The 18,174-nt window shown below is 40.1% G+C and overlaps 1 protein-coding gene across 1 annotated transcript in view; it reads right to left on the bottom strand.

Moving 5' to 3' along the window:
• LOC136876168 (dipeptidase 1) overlaps positions 1 to 18,174 on the bottom strand; it is a 602,180-nt gene that overhangs the window by 283,307 nt on the left and 300,699 nt on the right. The window lies entirely within an intron of this gene.

Here is an 18,174-nt window from a genome sequence, read left to right as displayed (position 1 = left end):
TAAATTCTGAGCAATGTACGGACAAAACTCTTACATTATAGGCTAGATATAGATTTGAGATCCATGGTGATGTTACCATCTAATTCACAAAGCGAAGCAATCTTGCGACAGAAGAAAGAGAAGAAGAAACTCATTTGGTTGAGTTCTGTTGTACGGCGGCTATGACTTCTGTTGACTGGACACAGTCAAAATTTGAATTGAGACACACCACACACTGTAATACATTTTTCAGTTCATGGATTTCACCATAGAATTTGTAACAACAAGAAGTTTCATGAACCGTCTCCGATATGTATTTGTGAATGGTGTGAAAATTTTGCGACAGATACCACGCAATACAATGTAGAAAGAGGGCATTATTTATTACCCAACTATGTAGTTAGTGAGTGATTCACTTACCTTGTTACTTTAATATTGTCTTTCTTTCTCATATACATGGCCGTTGGCTGTTATAAATAAATACATAATACTTCTGCGGGATACGATTGAGCCGGCCCCACAAGTTCGAGGTCCACTCAGCCTACGTGATACCGATGACAGATGAGTAACTTTGTGACAGTGATATAACGGACCCGGTTTAGAAATTCAATAATAATGGGCGAGAGGATTCGTCACGCCAGTCACACGTCAACCTCGTAATACGCAGGTATTCCAACTAATCAGCAGTTGCTTGACTGATCAGGGTTGTAGCGCTATGGGTTGTTCGTTTTTTAGACGTACACAACTGTGTCACTTTAATATCTCGTAACGTCTATAGCAATGCTGAAAAGGCACTAATAGACTAATGTTATTACTAGAAAAGTCGCAAATGTTTTGCCTATTTCTATTCTTAAAATTTTGCTTATTTCCTGTTTTCTTGCTGGGTATGAGTGAACTATCAATAGTTGTTGGTAATCATTATAATATTAGATATAAAACAACTTGGAGATATTTTAAAAAATAATTAACAAATATAACTTATTTCCTTTGTTTGGAAGTGATTGAATGCAGTTGAAATATGTATCCCTTCGTCTTAACGTAAAACTATGGCGTATATTCCCTGAAATGTGATTTCCTCTCATCTCTGTGTTATGTCTTTAACCTCTTACAACGTTTTGTGCTCATATCGTTTATTTCTCTTTCTAATAAACAAACCCCCCACACTTTCTTTGATCCCCTGCCTTAATTATTTCGATATTTTATCACGTGATGATTCGGTAAAACAAGTCCAGATGTTATAAATCGAACTTTTCTGCCCTTCTCCTTCCGTCAGTGTTAAGAAGTGCGGATGATCCTGTTGTTAACGAGCAATTTGGTCGTGCGGTTAGGGTCGCGCAGGTATGAGCCTGCATTCGGGAGATAGTGGGTTCGAATCCCACCGTTGGCAGCCCTGAAGTTGGTTTTCTGTGGTTTCCCATTTTCACACCAGGCATACGCTGGGGCTTTACCACGGTCACTACCTTCTCAGTCCTAGCTCTTCCCCATTCTTGCGTCGCCGGAAACCTTCGATAAGTTGGAGCGATTTTGAAGAAATAGCAAAAAAAAAAGATCCAGTTGTTTGATCCCTTTAAATCGCCACCGCCAGTGGTATTTTCATCAACACCTGTGACAATACCGACATTAAGACAACGAAAGCAATCTCAATAGATGATAAATACACCCCCGCCCCCTCCATGGTGGAGGTCAAGCCTTGGAGCATAGTTGTACCTTCCTGTTCGATATTCTTCTCCGGGCCCGGCTGAATGGCTCGGACGGTTGAGGCGCCGGCCATCTGACTCCAACTTGGCAGATTCGACCTTGCTCGGTCCGGTGGTATTTGAAGGTGCTCAAATACGTCAGCCTCGCGTCGGTAGATTTACTGACACGTAAAATAACTCTTGCGGGACTAAATTGCAGAACCTCGGCTTCTCCGAAAACCGTCATAAAGTATTTAGTGTCCGTGGCTAAATGGTTAGCGTGCTGGCCTTTGGTCAGAGGGGTTCCGGTTTTGATTTCCGGCAGGGTCGGGAATTTTAACGAATATTGGTTAATTCCGCTGGCACGGGGCTGAGTGTATGTGTCACCTCATCATTTTATCCTCATCACGACAAGCAGGTCGCCTACGGAAGTCAAATCAAAAGACCTGTAGGTTACTTGACGAGCTGAACATGTCCTTAAACACTCCGGGCACTAAAAGCCATACGCCATTTCATTTTTCAAAGTAGGCTAGTTAGTGGAACGTAAAAACAATCAAATTCATATTATTCTCCGAACCGAAATGAATAACTCTTTTTTGTTTTTGTATTTTATTGTTTTAGTTTTTACAATTTGCTTTACGTCGCACCAACACAGTTCTCATGGAGACGATGAGATAGGAAATTGCTAGGAGTTGGAAGGAAGCGGCCGTGGCCTTCAAGGTACATCCCTAGCATTTGCTTGATGTGGAACCACGGAAAACCATCTTCAGGACTGCCGATAGCGGGGTTGGAACCCACTATCTCCTGAATGCAAGCTTACAGCTGTGCTCCCTTAACCGCACCGCCAATTTGCTCGGTGAATAACTGAAGAACTCTTAAGGGTACAAACATATGGCAGACCTACAGATAGGTGTCTGTACTGAGGAGATAAGTTGAGAATGGTCTGCCGACTGCAATCTGCCCAATATCTAGCCAACACGGAAATAACGAACCTCACTGGAAAATAACCTGGTTCCCGTTATTACTTATTTCATTTGACCACTGAAAGCAGTTTTCATTTTCTCATTATTTAAATTATTGTCAAAATATTAACTGGCAATATATAGCATTCAGTACAGGAGTTTATAAAAGTCAAAGCGGGTGCAGATGTTCTGGTTCATACTGTATTTCAACCATATCAAGCTTCCCACTCAATATCTGTAGCTTTTATTCGGTAGAGCTGCTCTATCTGAACGATCAACCTAACAGGCACTGCTACAAATATATCATATGGCTTCCACATCGCTGTTACACCGTGCCTGTGACGTAGAAGTGCTCCAGACATTTGATACAGGCACCTGTCCTGTCCCTGTAATAATCATATACCCACCATACAATTCCAACCTGTGTAACTTCACGAGGAGCTTTATTGTTATGGGGAGCGTAATGCTGTTGACCTCCAATTAATTCAATTAATTAATAATGTTATTTATTTATGGATTTAAGTGCCCCGAGGGAGTTGGAGTTTTATCTCGCAGACGATGTGTTGGTTGATCTTGTCGCAACACAGGCAAAGCTCGGCAAATGCCAACCTCAGAAGGAAACGAACCTGTTGTCTTGGGAACAGAAGAACAATAACTGCACGAAGGAAACCACAATAAGTAGCACATTTATTTATTTATTTATTTATTTATTTATTTATTTATTTATTTACTAGCAAAGGTACTTCGCTACGGTATTCTACATTGTGTAAGGATATCGAAGTAAATTTCTGTACACGCAGTGAATAAGATTTTTTAAAGTGTATGTCTCATAGCGTTACCCGACAAACAGCTTGAGCGTGTCCCCATACGTTGTTAGTAGGCTCGCTTCTTTCCCACTCCTAGCCCTTCTTTATCCATCCGGCGTCATAAGACCTGCCAGAGTCGGTGCGACGTAAGTAAGGTAAGGATGTATTCTGCCCGAAGGCAGGTCCGAACCTCCGCAGAGGTGTGCCTGAGTCGGAGTTTACGTACGGTAGAGTGGCCAGTTCCTTTCCGCTCCTCCATTCCCTCACCCCCCACCAACAGCACGTGGCAACCCAACCAAATCTTGACCAAGCCTAATGTTGCTTAACTTCGGAGATCTCACGGGACCCGGGCGTTTCAACACGGCTACGGCCGTTAGCGTAAAGCGAATTGTTCGTTCGTAATCTGTTTACCCTCCAAGGTCGGTTTTTCCCACGAACTCAGCGAGGGATCCCACCTCTACCGCCTCAAGGGCAGTGTCCTGGAGATTCAGACTTTGGGTCGGGGGATACAACTGGGGAGAATGACCAGTAACTCGCCATGGCGGCCTCACCTGCTATGCTGAACAGGGGCCTAGTGGAGGGATGGGAAGATGGGATGGGAAGATGGGATTGGACAGGCAAGGAAGAGGGAAGGAAGCGGCCGTGGCCTTAAGTTAGGTACCATCCTGGCATTTGCCTGGAGGAGAAGTGGGAAACCACGGAAAACCACTTCCAGGATGGCTGAGGTGGGAATCGAACCCACCTCTACTCAGTTGACCTCCCGAGGCTGAGTGGACCCCGTTCCAGCCCTCGTACCACTTTTCTAATTTAGTGGCAGAGCCGGAAATCGAACCCGGACCTCTGGGGGTGGCAGCTAGTCACGCTAACCACTACACCACAGAGGCGGACGTAAAGGGAATGGTAAAATTTAAAAAATAAAAAAGTTAGTATATCAGCATATTACTGATTTTAATATCCTTATGTAGTTTATAATGGAAGCCAAAATACTATTTAGTATGAAATCTTGATCATCTATACGGGGTGAACCCGAACTACACTCACGAATTTTTGGAGGTTGTTCAGGGATATCTTCTGAGTATATTGGTATGAGGGACCCGTGGTCTCATGCGGATCGTTACAGAGTAATAATGTAATTATGATTTATTCGGTTTGTTTTCCTAATCATACCTTCACAACAGTGAAGTGCCAAAAGGGAAACGTACAACACAAAACACAGGGGAATGGAAAAACCCTCCTCACTTGCTTATCGTTGGCTTTCTAAGCCCAGGTTCGCGGCTTCAAATGCGACTCACGTCGGTGGCCTTTAGGGAATGTTTTAAAGGTAACAACTCCTTGTCGTTCTCTTCCGGCACGTTAAAGAACTCGTGCGGGACAAAGTTCTGGCTCCCCAGCGTCTGTCAAGAGCTAGTTTTTAGGGCAGACGTAAAACAATTACTAGTATTATTATTATTATTTATTTTATTTATTTATTTATTTATTTATTTATTTATTTATTTTTTTTGCTAGTTGCTTTACGTCGCACCGACACAGATAGGTTTTATGGCGACGATGGGACAGGGAAGGGCTAGGAGTTGGAACGAAGCGACCGTGGCCTTAATTAAGGTACAGCCCCAGCATTTTTGCCTGGTGTGAAAATGGGAAACCACGGAAAACCATTTTCAGGGCTGCCGACAGTGGGGTTCGAACCTACTATCTCCCGAATACTGGATACTGGCCGCACTTAAGCGACTGCAGCTATCGAGCTCGGTGCTATTATTATTATCAGTGCAATATAGATACAAAGCTAATTGGGGCAACAAACCAAACGAAATCCAATTTCTCTGTAACGATCCATCGGAGACCACGGGTCCCTGATACCAATATACTTAAAATATATCCTTGAACAACCTCAGAAAGTTTCTCGGTCGAGTTCGAGTTCAGCCTCTTTATATAAACTTGAATACTGTTAATATAATCTTTTCAGTATTCGGGAGATAGTGGATTCGAACGCCACTGCCAACAGCCCTGAAGATGGTTTTCCGTGGTTTCCCAATTTCATACCAGGCAAATGCTGGTGCTGTACCTTAATTAAGGCCATGGCCTCTTCCTTCCCACTCCTTGCCCTTTCCTCTCCCATCGTCACCATAAAACCTATCTGTATCGGTGCGACGTAAAGCGACTTGTAAAATAATATAATATTTTACTACCACAAACGAGGAAACTGCTGTATTCCTGAATAGAATAATTCATTTTGTTGTGCTGTTGACAGCCTACGTATAGATCTTACACTTTCCCGGTTAACGAACGGCACACTTTTGAAGTCCACACTGAACTCCACGTAGAGTCTCTCATTTACAAGGCAAGCATGCTATTGATTGGAAGTTAAATGCTAGTCACTGATAGTTGAGCCGACCACAGGCAGTTATATACTGTACGATCCGTCTGTTATTGGTCGACAGTCGAATCGGGCTGTGATCCTGCTTTGCATTGGGAACACTTAGTCAAGGAGAAAATGGCAAAAGACATATAACAACGACAGGCGTGCAGCGAAGTTCAAATTACTTAACTAAATATCCTACCATGTTTCATTGCTATCTATGCGTTCGATACACCTTTAAAACTGCAGAAAAAAGTTACTATTGTAAATGAAAACCTACAACCTGTTTTCCAGTCAGTGACCGGGTCAGGAATGGAATGAATAAAGCCGCCATTTTGCGGCGAGGAAAGGAACTGTGGCCGGCTGCAGAACCCTGTCGCACTCCTCTGGGGCAATAATTAATGACTGACAGATGCTATGAAATGATAATGGAGAGTGTTGCTGGAATGAAAGATGACAGGGAAAACCGGAGTACCCGGAGAAAAACCTGTCGCGCCTCTGCTTTTCCGAGCACAAAACTCACATGGAGTAACCGAGATTTGAACCACGGAATCCAGCGGTGAGAGGCCGGCGCGCTGCCGCCTGAGCCACGGAGGCTAGAGGAGTTGTAACGTTCCAGACGTCACAGTGTAATTATGTTAATTTTATTATATGTAATTAATTCAGGAATTTAACGTCATGATATTTATCTTGGTATGTAATTGTATTATAATTCATGGTTGATCATTTGCTCACTATCATTTCATTACTTTGTAACTACGACTTGTAAACGAGGGCTGAATATCCTAGTATTCACTTAGATTCTTGCGACATTCGTTTAAATTTAACTTGCAGTAGATTTCCTCTATCTTGCCACATCACCGAGGAAGAAGGAAGGACAAATTTAGACATCAAATTCTGGGAAAAGCGAGCACGTGTTCAAGCGTTATAACGACAGCTACCGTATTTCGACCAGAATAATTCAAACTGATCACCGCCTATATTTTCAAAGGAGCGTCATGTTGCCATGGATACTGAGTGAAAGGGCTAATAGAAGAACAGTTGATATCATGGTTAAGACCCATCAACTCTAATATCTGGAGTGGGGAGAGACGTGTCAACTGATTGGACCACGTGTAGCGACCTGTAATTAGAGCCAGAGAAGGTTATAAAAGGGCGTGTTGGAGCTCTTGGCTTCATTCGTCTTCTTGATTCTTCTTGATTCTGCATTCGTTATTATTAATCTTCTTGATTCTTCGATCTTGTATTTCGCTGTAGGTCTGTGAACTTGTCTTATGGTTGTTGTACCATAGTGGACTAGTGTGATAGTTTATCACTTCTACATTAATTATTTCGTTACCACGACGTGGTACTTAGGAATTTCTGAATGAGGGGTGTATAGCCACTCTCATCAGGAAGTACGTACAGCTCGGCTACTAGACCGGTTTGTACCAGTCTAAGACAATAGGTAGTATTAAACTAGATAGAAATGAAACTTCAGGGCACATTTTCAGTAAAGTTGGAAGGATTATTAATTGTGTATCCTCTCCACATAACCCAAGGAGGTTTTTCTAACTATGACTTAGGGCTCATCTCCAATATATGGGATAGAGCATAATAGGGAGTGTTAGTGTCGAAGCCATCTTCCAATTAGTGGGCGGTGCACTTAGCAAGGCAGGAATGGTACTTAGCTGCAGATGAAGAGATCTCAAAGACGACCGGTGATGTTCCAGCTACAAGGATGGAAGCTTTCCAAGGACCAGCAGAACAAGACTACATGGTGAGCAAGCGAGTTAAAAATATTGCAAGTTTTCGCGAAGTAGAGTCATTCAACTTTTTGTTAAATTCATTTCCTATTTTAAATTCAGTTCTCGTTAAACCGTCGTCATTTATATTCAATATAATAAATAGTATTTTTCTAGTTCACTTTAATCAATCTGCCTTAATTAGCCTTTTGATTTCTAATTCTCCGGCTTAATGATTAGTGCACTATCACCCCACCCCTGTGATAAGAGTCCGTCCAAGCTTGATTATAAATTTTTATCTTTAAGTCATCAACTTAAAGATTTTCGCCCTTAGCTTGCATGGTTGCATTTCTCGTTCAATGATTGTTCTCCGTGAGGGGAAGACACATAAATGCCGCTCCAACGTAGGGCGAGAAAATCATTAAGTACGGAGCAGTTAATGACAGTAACGATATCAGAATTCGTATTATGGGTAAAATTTGGATATCCACGTTGCATTAGGAGTGTTTGATTGTGGGGAGGGTCATGGCTGATCAGACGAAAGAGGAGAGAATGTTGCGCAGTGAACGGGCGATAAAAGGCAATAACGTATTCAGTTCAGAGGAAGAGTTGTGTAGTCTAGTAGAGGAAATTGAAGATAGAAGTGTAAGTAGTATGGAGAGTGAAGGCAAACAGAAAGAAGTCAGTATGGAGTCAGATGATAGTAGAATGGGGGGCGAAGCGGAAGTAAACACTAACAATGAAAGTAGTAATAATGATCAATTAATGGGAATGATGCAGTTAATGTTGAGTAAGATAGAGGAGAGTAAATCTGAAATAAAAAATGAATTGGAACAAACTAAATCTGAGCTTAAAAGTGAATTAGAACAAACTAACACTAAAATTGAGAATATTAAATATGAACTTAAAGAACAGTTAGAGCAAACTAAAGCTGAATTAAGCAGGGAGATGAGAGAAAATAAGGAGGAAGCGAATCGGAGAATGGACGAACACAGTAGGCAGTTACGCGATCTGGTGGTAAAAAATGAACATTTTAATAAGCGATTAGAGGACCAGAAAAGTGAATGTGAACGGCAAGGGAAAGAGGTAGAAGAAAAGTTTGCGGAGCAGAGAAGTAAATTCCTGGAATTAATGGGGAAGGAAAACAACTCTACTAGGGAGGAAGTAATGAGGCAGGTTACTAGTATTGATAAGAGAGTTGAGACTCAAAAAGGAGAAATACGGGTATTCAAAGACCACGTCCAACAAGAGATTGACACAGTAAAGCTTAGAACAGAAGATGAGACTCGGGCAAGTGAAGAAAGGTTTGCGATAGCTGAAGAGAATAAGATTGAAATTAGGACACTGAAAGAGAAGCAGGTTAATTTGGAGAGCGAAATTGATAGGAGAGACAAAGATGTAGAATGCCGGATGGAGAAAGCAGAAAATCAGTTAAAACAGGTGGCAAAGGATAAACAGGTTTTCACGGGAAAGCAATGTCTAGGAAATAGCTACATTAGGGAAATTGAACTACCTAAATTTAATGGGAAACAAACGAACCCGCTAGATTTCCTTAAGATGATAGAAAAACGGTTTGAAAAGCGTCTAGAGGAAGGGTCTATGGACTGGGAAGACGTTATGGAAAATATTGACCATGCTTTTGTAGGAGAAACTCGGTCTTGGTTCATGGTATATAGGCAAACGATGACGAACCTGAGAGAATTCAGAAATAAGTTTAGAGAGAAATTCTGGAATGAAGCGATACAAGCTCGGGAGAGAGAAAGGGTGGTATTTGGGAGGTACAAACAGCATGAGGGAGTCACTATGACCGAGTACTTCCTGGCCCATGTCATGATTTGTCAGAACTTAGATGGTATAACCGAGGGGTCTGATGTAGTAAGACTACTTTTGAGACATTTTCCGGACAGGGTGAGAGAAGCGGTCTGCATGCAAAGAGTTGGTACTATTCAGGAGATGGAGAACCTACTAGGCAGTTTTGATGCTTTAGGTAACCTTAGGAGTAGAACGGAGAATATTCAGAGCTTTAGTCATCACAACGGAATGAGACATAACGGAAGAACACAAAATCACGAAGCTCGCAATCAGTTCAGACCTCAGCATAACAATAGGAGCGGAGCACCTGAATATAGGACAGGAAATTCCCAACGGGGGCCAGAGCAATGTACTAATGAGTCCAACGTCAATACACAAAGGGAACCTTTAAACTAACTAGAGGCTGTAATCTTAGGTCAGAATTCCAGCCTAGTACGAAGGTAGCGAAGTGTCTTGTCATGAAAGTGTTACCATATGACCTAGATGTTAGAGACGATTTGTTGTATGAACCCGAGCAGAATAATGAAGATTCAAGTAATAAAGTAGTCAATCCCGTTGTTAAATTGAAAGTTTGGGGGGCGTGGGTTAAAGTTTTGATTGATTCTGGTAGCCATATATCATGTATTAGTTCTCAGTGGTATGAGTCATTAGTGAAACAGGGTATTCAGTTGGAGGAAATGCCTGTTAAGTCTACTTTCATCATTACGGCTGTTGGAAAGAAGTCTAAGCAAATTTGTAAACAAGTAGCTGTTCCGATCTGTATTAATAATTTTATTGGCGTTCAGATATGTTTGGTAATTCCGCATTTGATATTTGATCTTATCTTGGGATCTGACTGGTTAACGTTAAAATTGGCTCAGTTAAATTACTATGAGGATATCAAGGTCAAGTTTGAGGAGGAAATTCAAAGGAAAACGGAAGTTAGTACAGTGTGGAGAATGAGAGAGGTTTCTAAAGTTAATGAAGAGGCTAGTGAGGGCCTGAAGTTGTGCCAGTTGTGGATTAATGAGGATAAAATATGTGGCTTGAAAGAAGCCGTAAGTAGAAATCAATTAAATGAAGTCCAGAAGGACAAGTTATTTGAAGTGTTATGTGAACACATGGAGATTTTTTCTGAGAAACCTGGTGTTACCCATCTGTACGAGCATTCTTTTTCTGTGCTGGATAAGAGTCCATTCAGCGGACCGCGGTATCCGATACCACACAAATATGCCATAGCCGTAGAGGATCAAATTCAAGCTATGTTAGCAGACGATGTGATTGAATTATCAAACAGTCAATACGTTAATCCCTTAATTGTTGAGCCCCAGAATGAACTAGTGAGAGTGTTAGGTTTGCCTGAGGAACCACCTCGTAATGCTGAATTTTACGTCCGACTGGCACGGGAGAATCTGATTAAATCTGGAGATAAACGTAAAAGGCAGCAGAAACGTAAGGTACTTGATAACTTTGAGGTAGGTGATATGGTTTTGGTGAGAGTTCCCATGCTGTCAAACAGTGAGGATAAGGTAACAAAGAATTTTTTTCTTTTATATCAAGGTCCTTATAAAGTACATAGAAAACTAGGACCCTGTGCTTACAAGTTAGCGGATGGCGAGGGCGTAATGAATGGTTCATATAACATTAGTAGTTTACGGAGATACCTGTCGTGTGAGGTGGCTGAACCGGATTGTGAGATATAGGTCAGTAACTCGGGGAAGTTGCTACCTGTTATGTCAGACTACGAGCGGAATGAGTTTACGTCTCAATTGTGGTGGTATTTCCTAGTTGTGTTTGTAAACAAGGGAGGTGTTTGTAACTAGCGGTAGATTTACGCTCGTTCATGCCGATAGATCATCTGTTTTCTGTATGTGAGGCCATGAAATGTTATATCTTATCTGTTTTCTGAGATGTTACCGAAGGCTAATTAAAGCTGACGATGGCAAATAATTAATTTTCCCGTATGTGCATTTCTAACTTGCATTAATTTTACCGTGAGCTTAAATCGCGTGTGTATTCGTGTGAAGTGTATTGCATCCTGCTTCAAGATAACGTTGAAACATTCGAGAGAGTGATTAAGGTGTAAATTGATTGTATCATTTGTTTTCCATGGTTTTAATGTAAAAGATTGGAAGAGAACGTGTTACTGCTATCTAGCAAAGAATGTCGGAAAGATGGAGAGTAAAAGTACTAATAGACACTCGGGAGAGTTTGTAATCTGAATTGTATATATATTATGTTATATTCTCAAAGATAATCTTGTTTTTAAAAAAATAGAAAGTTGCTCATGTTGGGCATAATTTAGTATCTAAACCTCAAGATGAACTGAAATAACAGACATTCGCAATGATAAGCAGTCTAAGAGAGATATGGAAACAGTGAGATATAATTAATTGTATGAAAATAATGTCGCTCGTAATGGGCAGGTAATAGAGGTATTTCAAGTCAATGTGGGAGTAAGAGTGTGAGTTCTCAACTCATGTGATATTTGTTAAGAACTCATGGGGGCGTATGTAACGTTCCAGACGTCACAGTGTAATTATGTTAATTTTATTATATGTAATTAATTCAGGAATTTAACGTCATGATATTTATCTTGGTATGTAATTGTATTATAATTCATGGTTGATCATTTGCTCACTATCATTTCATTACTTTGTAACTACGACTTGTAAACGAGGGCTGAATATCCTAGTATTCACTTAGATTCTTGCGACATTCGTTTAAATTTAACTTGCAGTAGATTTTCTCTATCTTGCCACATCACCGAGGAAGAAGGAAGGACAAATTTAGACATCAAATTCTGGGAAAAGCGAGCACGTGTTCAAGCGTTATAACGACAGCTACCGTATTTCGACCAGAATAATTCAAACTGATCACCGCCTATATTTTCAAAGGAGCGTCATGTTGCCATGGATACTGAGTGAAAGGGCTAATAGAAGAACAGTTGATATCATGGTTAAGACCCATCAACTCTAATATCTGGAGTGGGGAGAGACGTGTCAACTGATTGGACCACGTGTAGCGACCTGTAATTAGAGCCAGAGAAGGTTATAAAAGGGCGTGTTGGAGCTCTTGGCTTCATTCGTCTTCTTGATTCTTCTTGATTCTGCATTCGTTATTATTAATCTTCTTGATTCTTCGATCTTGTATTTCGCTGTAGGTCTGTGAACTTGTCTTATGGTTGTTGTACCATAGTGGACTAGTGTGATAGTTTATCACTTCTACATTAATTATTTCGTTACCACGACGTGGTACTTAGGAATTTCTGAATGAGGGGTGTATAGCCACCCTCATCAGGAAGTACGTACAGCTCGGCTACTAGACCGGTTTGTACCAGTCTAAGACAATAGGTAGTATTAAACTAGATAGAAATGAAACTTCAGGGCACATTTTCAGTAAAGTTGGAAGGATTATTAATTGTGTATCCTCTCCACATAACCCAAGGAGGTTTTTCTAACTATGACTTAGGGCTCATCTCCAATATATGGGATAGAGCATAATAGGGAGTGTTAGTGTCGAAGCCATCTTCCAATTAGTGGGCGGTGCACTTAGCAAGGCAGGAATGGTACTTAGCTGCAGATGAAGAGATCTCAAAGACGACCGGTGATGTTCCAGCTACAAGGATGGAAGCTTTCCAAGGACCAGCAGAACAAGACTACATGGTGAGCAAGCGAGTTAAAAATATTGCAAGTTTTCGCGAAGTAGAGTCATTCAACTTTTTGTTAAATTCATTTCCTATTTTAAATTCAGTTCTCGTTAAACCGTCGTCATTTATATTCAATATAATAAATAGTATTTTTCTAGTTCACTTTAATCAATCTGCCTTAATTAGCCTTTTGATTTCTAATTCTCCGGCTTAATGATTAGTGCACTATCACCCCACCCCTGTGATAAGAGTCCGTCCAAGCTTGATTATAAATTTTTATCTTTAAGTCATCAACTTAAAGATTGGCGCCCTTAGCTTGCATGGTTGCATTTCTCGTTCAATGATTGTTCTCCGAAAGGGGAAGTCACAGAGTTACTATTATTGAAGTATATATATATTGTCCCCTTCAAAATTGGCAAAATCATTTATTGGAAAGCATTTATTTCTACTGTGTGTTAAAATATTATTTTATGAACCAGGAAGGGAGTTTTAACACGTCGAGTTGACTGAGCGAGATATGCCAGGTGGCTGGGAATTCCACTCAAGGCCAGGCGAGGGGAGAACGCAGAGACAGCCAGCCAAATAACCTTGGAATCAGCCGTGAATGACACGTGACCAGGCTGAATGTGTGTCAAGTGCTCGATCGATAATTGTGAAGGTGCATGACGTCTGACTATGGCAGCCAATCAAGCGATTAATTTGGTGCTAAGTTAATAAATTAACCAATCGCTTATGAGGAAAAGACGCACCCCTGTCTTAAGACAGTGAATAATGGATTTTCCTAGGGAAAATTTACACAGAAATTTCTACCTCTGAACACGTCTTGTGGAGGATTACTCTAGCTTCAACAGCGGACGGAAGAAGACGTATTTCGCTTACTGAGAAGAATTACTCTAACTTCGACTACGGGCAGAAGAAGACGCACTTCGCTTACCAGGGAACTTCGTCATTCAGAGTCTACAACTGGCTACAACTGCAGTTCAGATGTTTGCGGATTCCACCTATAATTCAGCAGACTCTAAAAGTTAAGTTTCCTTGTCATTTTATCAGACATCGGTGTGAGTTTTGGACCTTGTCTTAGACGTGATTTTTAGTTTCAGCTTCACAAGATTTCCAATGAAGAGGTCACCGGTTCGAGTCCGAGTCAGGATGTCAGTCTTCTTTCTTCGTGAACGGTGTGATTTCCAGCGCGCCAGCATGTCTCCAATGCACGAGTAAAATGTAAGGCAGTCCAGACGGGCGTGACGAGGATCGATGGTGCGTAAGGTGATAATGCACTAGGTCATCAGCCCGAGTTCTACAGCCGACAGTCACCACCAAGTAATATTTAAACTTTGTTATTCTTTCTTTCCTTTTGTAAAGTAATTGTAATGACATAGCCTCTACTTATTTGTTTAGACATTTTCTATTAGTTAGAATTTTTCCATCTCTTCTTTCTTGGTGATGGTAGATTGAGGATGAGTGAGTATTTGAACCTATTAGTTTGTTTGAGTGGATGTCTTCGAGAAATGTTTCAACTGTCCCGAGTTCGTTGTGACAGGAGAAATAAGTGTAAATTGACCCCAACGTTAAACTTGGACTATTTGAATATTTTTGACTTTTAATGAGATCAAATGGGACAGAAATTCCGTGGATTCTATCATGTCAGAGTTCATTCTTCAATTATGCGACATATGGTTGAGTTTTGTGTGCAATAGAGTCATCTGAAAAATTATTGTGTAGTAGCTTCCGCACGTATGATCTTGCGCGGCCAGTAATAATAATAATAATAATAATAATAAAAATAATTTAACTAAATTACCGCGTAAAAGAACACCTAAGGTCATGAGCATAATATTAGTTATTATTGAAAATGGTTGATGTGCGCTCATTATTGTAATTTAGGCCTGGGAAATGGCAGTATCTGACCGATACAATTTGTTATATATTTGCTGTGCTGTGATGATTAGTTGATTGATTGATGGATATTATTGAATTCAGCAGTCGAGCTGTGCATCCATTAATGAGTCAATGATGGAATAAATATGTTACTTGATGTAATGTCTTCGTTATGAGTGCAGATTAATCGAGAATCACAATTATAGTGGAGAAGTAAAAATAAATGTCGTAGCTCATGAACCGCGTGCGCGGAATGTTTATTCTGGCCTATGTTTAAGCGATTTATCGATGATTTTTTGGATGATTTTGTGTTCGTAAATTTTCTCTAAACGTTGTCGTATAACTGTGTTCTATAATTAAGTGATAATCCTTGCTCTGTCACATTTCCCAGTTGATGAAAGGAGGTCACCACGATAGTGTCATCGTGAGAATAATTTTCCTAACTTTGTCTAAACATAAAAATTAATAATCAAGGGCTAGCGTTCGTGTAAATATGTATATAATATTTCCGTGTATCCTTGTGTGAGTGTAGTATGTGTGATTGGACTGTGTTTTGCTTAATGTAAGTTTATAATCCATATTTGTGATGATGCTCTTCATTATTTTGTGGAATTTTCGGCCTAATTTACGCCAACTTTAGTGGTTCACCATTTGAATGAATTCAAACCTTTAGTGAATTTTATTCGTTTTTAAGGAGGAATAGGATCTTATTTAACGAATACACATGAATAAGTATAGGCCATGTCAGTGGATTGAACTCACAAAGTCGAAAATTGTAAGAATAATTTAATTAATTGTTTCGAGTAACGGATAAATGTAAATTGACATGAGGTCAAGTTCCGAGCTATTATGTGAGAAGCAAATACTAAATAATTATAAAGTTGAGTTTATTAATTAATTTAAAGGTCAAGGAAGACGACTTAACTATAATTTTATAAGAGAAAAATTTTTATTTAACTTTCAAAGAGAAATGAAAATGATCATTTTCAAATTTGTTTAAAATCAAATCCGTGAAGGAAGGAAGTTTATTTTCAAATTATTAAATTATCAAAGAGAGAGATCATCTCAAATTAATTATTATTCATTATTTAATTAATTTTTCACTAAAAATATGAATATTATATTTGCAGATACAGGCATTTCCTGTTTCGTTTACCGATGAAGTATCTATGTGACTACGGCGTAAAAGAAGACAATCATATAAACAAAATACCTAGATTTTGTTAATTATTGTATAATTTATGAAGAGCAGTAGTTGTAATAAATGTCTAAAACCTATTTAGCTTTCTCTCATTTGCCACTAGTTCATTATCTATCCCTGCACTTTAAAATTTTCGCACAGCCGATAAGCGAACGATCTACACCCTGGAGATCTTCGCTCACCGGCCGAGCTGAGCCCGGCATGACGGGTGCAGGTATAGATTTGGCGGCCAACGTGTTAAGGCCCGATTTATTGGCTGTACCAATAAAGAACTCGATCTTGTAGTCCAGAATTTGGATGCAAACAAGATGCAGTGGCAAATTAAAAATTTCAGGTTTATTTTGTGACATTTATTAGCCCAAATTTTTGTGGCGAACTACGCTCATGTTAAAGGTTAGGAAGGGCCTTGGTGCTATATTATAAACAAAATCTGGATGATATTTTCAAAATTTATCTTTTGCGGCAGATTTCCGCATAGTTTGGACTTAAATTATAAGATATTATTGTGTGCGATAATAATCTTCTTTTATGACTGTGAATTCAATCCACACGTGACTGTCGGTCGGAACTCGGATATTAGACCATCGAACCTGGTCCGTCCAATGTCTGAACTGCTAGTTGTCTCAAATTAGAATGGGTACTGTTACTATGGAGGACCTTCGTAGGCTCCTAGAGGTAGTAACTGCGGACTTGAAGGACAGTTTAAATGAAAACAATAACTTATTGAAACAGGAATTAAATGAAAACAATAACTTACTGAAACAGGAGTTAAAACGTGAGCTAGGTGAGAACAATGAATTGTTAAAACGTGAGATTAGTGAGAACAGTGTACTGTTAAAACGTGAGATTAGTGAGAATGTGAATGCTCAACTAGAACGCAAATTAACCGAAAATAACACTCAGTGGGAACTTACACTAACAGGAAAACTGAATGCAGGACAGGACAAACTCAAACAAGATCTTAAGGGTGCCCTAGAGGAAATTCAAGCTAGGACGGATGAAAACTTAGGGAAACTGCACATGGACGTTAAATTATTTAACGGAAAACTAGCGTCAGTCCAGAGTGAGTTGGTGTCCGTTAAGCAAAAATTTTCTAACCTGAAAGGGGAGATCCAGGCCGGAATCGATAGCTCCATGTCAGCTATGTCAAATGAGTTTAGCGAAAGGCTAGCCAAAGTACAGACAGGAATACTGCATGGACTAGATCAATACAAGGACGAAGTAAAAGAAAATTTTAGGACCATTGAAGAGAAAATTAGTGACAATGCCGAGGACTTGTCTGCAACTAAAACCGCATGGGGCAGGAAGTTCACCGAAATCTATGAAACGGTAAAACAGGTGGAGAAGGGCGTAATAGCCGAGATTAAGGTAGCCCAAGTCACTAATTCGGAACGACTCGAATACTTCTATGAGACAATCGAGGAAACCCAGCAGAGTCTTGAAACAATAAAAACATCCGTGGACAAGGAGATAAGTGAAGTTAGAGCCAGCTCGGAAGTCTGCAAACAGGAATTACAGGGAGAAATACAGGAACTTACCAAGGAGCTGAAGCTACTCAAGTTACAAGGAGAGAGTAATAATATTGTAGCTAATTCTTTAATAGAACGGCAGGGACAACTGGAAAAACGTTTATCTGGGGAAGTTCAATTTTCAACTCCCAAGACCGATGAAAGGGTAATTCTAAACGTTCCCGTAAACACCACCAACCCATTTTTAGAGCCTGTTAGAGGGGAAACAAGTCAATTGAACACTTCTGGTCAAACCCAAATCGTAAATATAATACGATTGCATGAGGACCACCCAAAGAAATTCAATAATGTAAAAGGAATAACCCCCAAGAGTTTTATTAACGAATTGCAGGAGTTCTTCCGAGACAATAAAATCCCTGTGGAACGTCAGCTACGAGTAACCGAGAGATACCTGGAAAACTCGGTGTTGACGTGGTTCACAGCCTTCCGATACTCGTTTGACGATTTTGAAGGCTTTAAAAGGGCATTTTTAGAGAAGTACTGGAACTCAGATATTCAGGACCAACTTAAGACAGAACTGTACGCTAAGAAATATGCTCAGTCTACACCCACGCGCTTCTCAGAATTTTTTTCAAGTCAATTACGCAAATTGCGTGAGCTTGACGCACCACCTACAGAAACTG

Source organism: Anabrus simplex, chromosome 6, assembly GCF_040414725.1.
Source record: "Anabrus simplex isolate iqAnaSimp1 chromosome 6, ASM4041472v1, whole genome shotgun sequence".
Lineage (NCBI taxonomy): Eukaryota > Metazoa > Arthropoda > Insecta > Orthoptera > Tettigoniidae > Anabrus > Anabrus simplex.
Note: the sequence above shows the minus strand (reverse complement) of the source record. Positions and strands in the feature narration are given on the sequence as shown.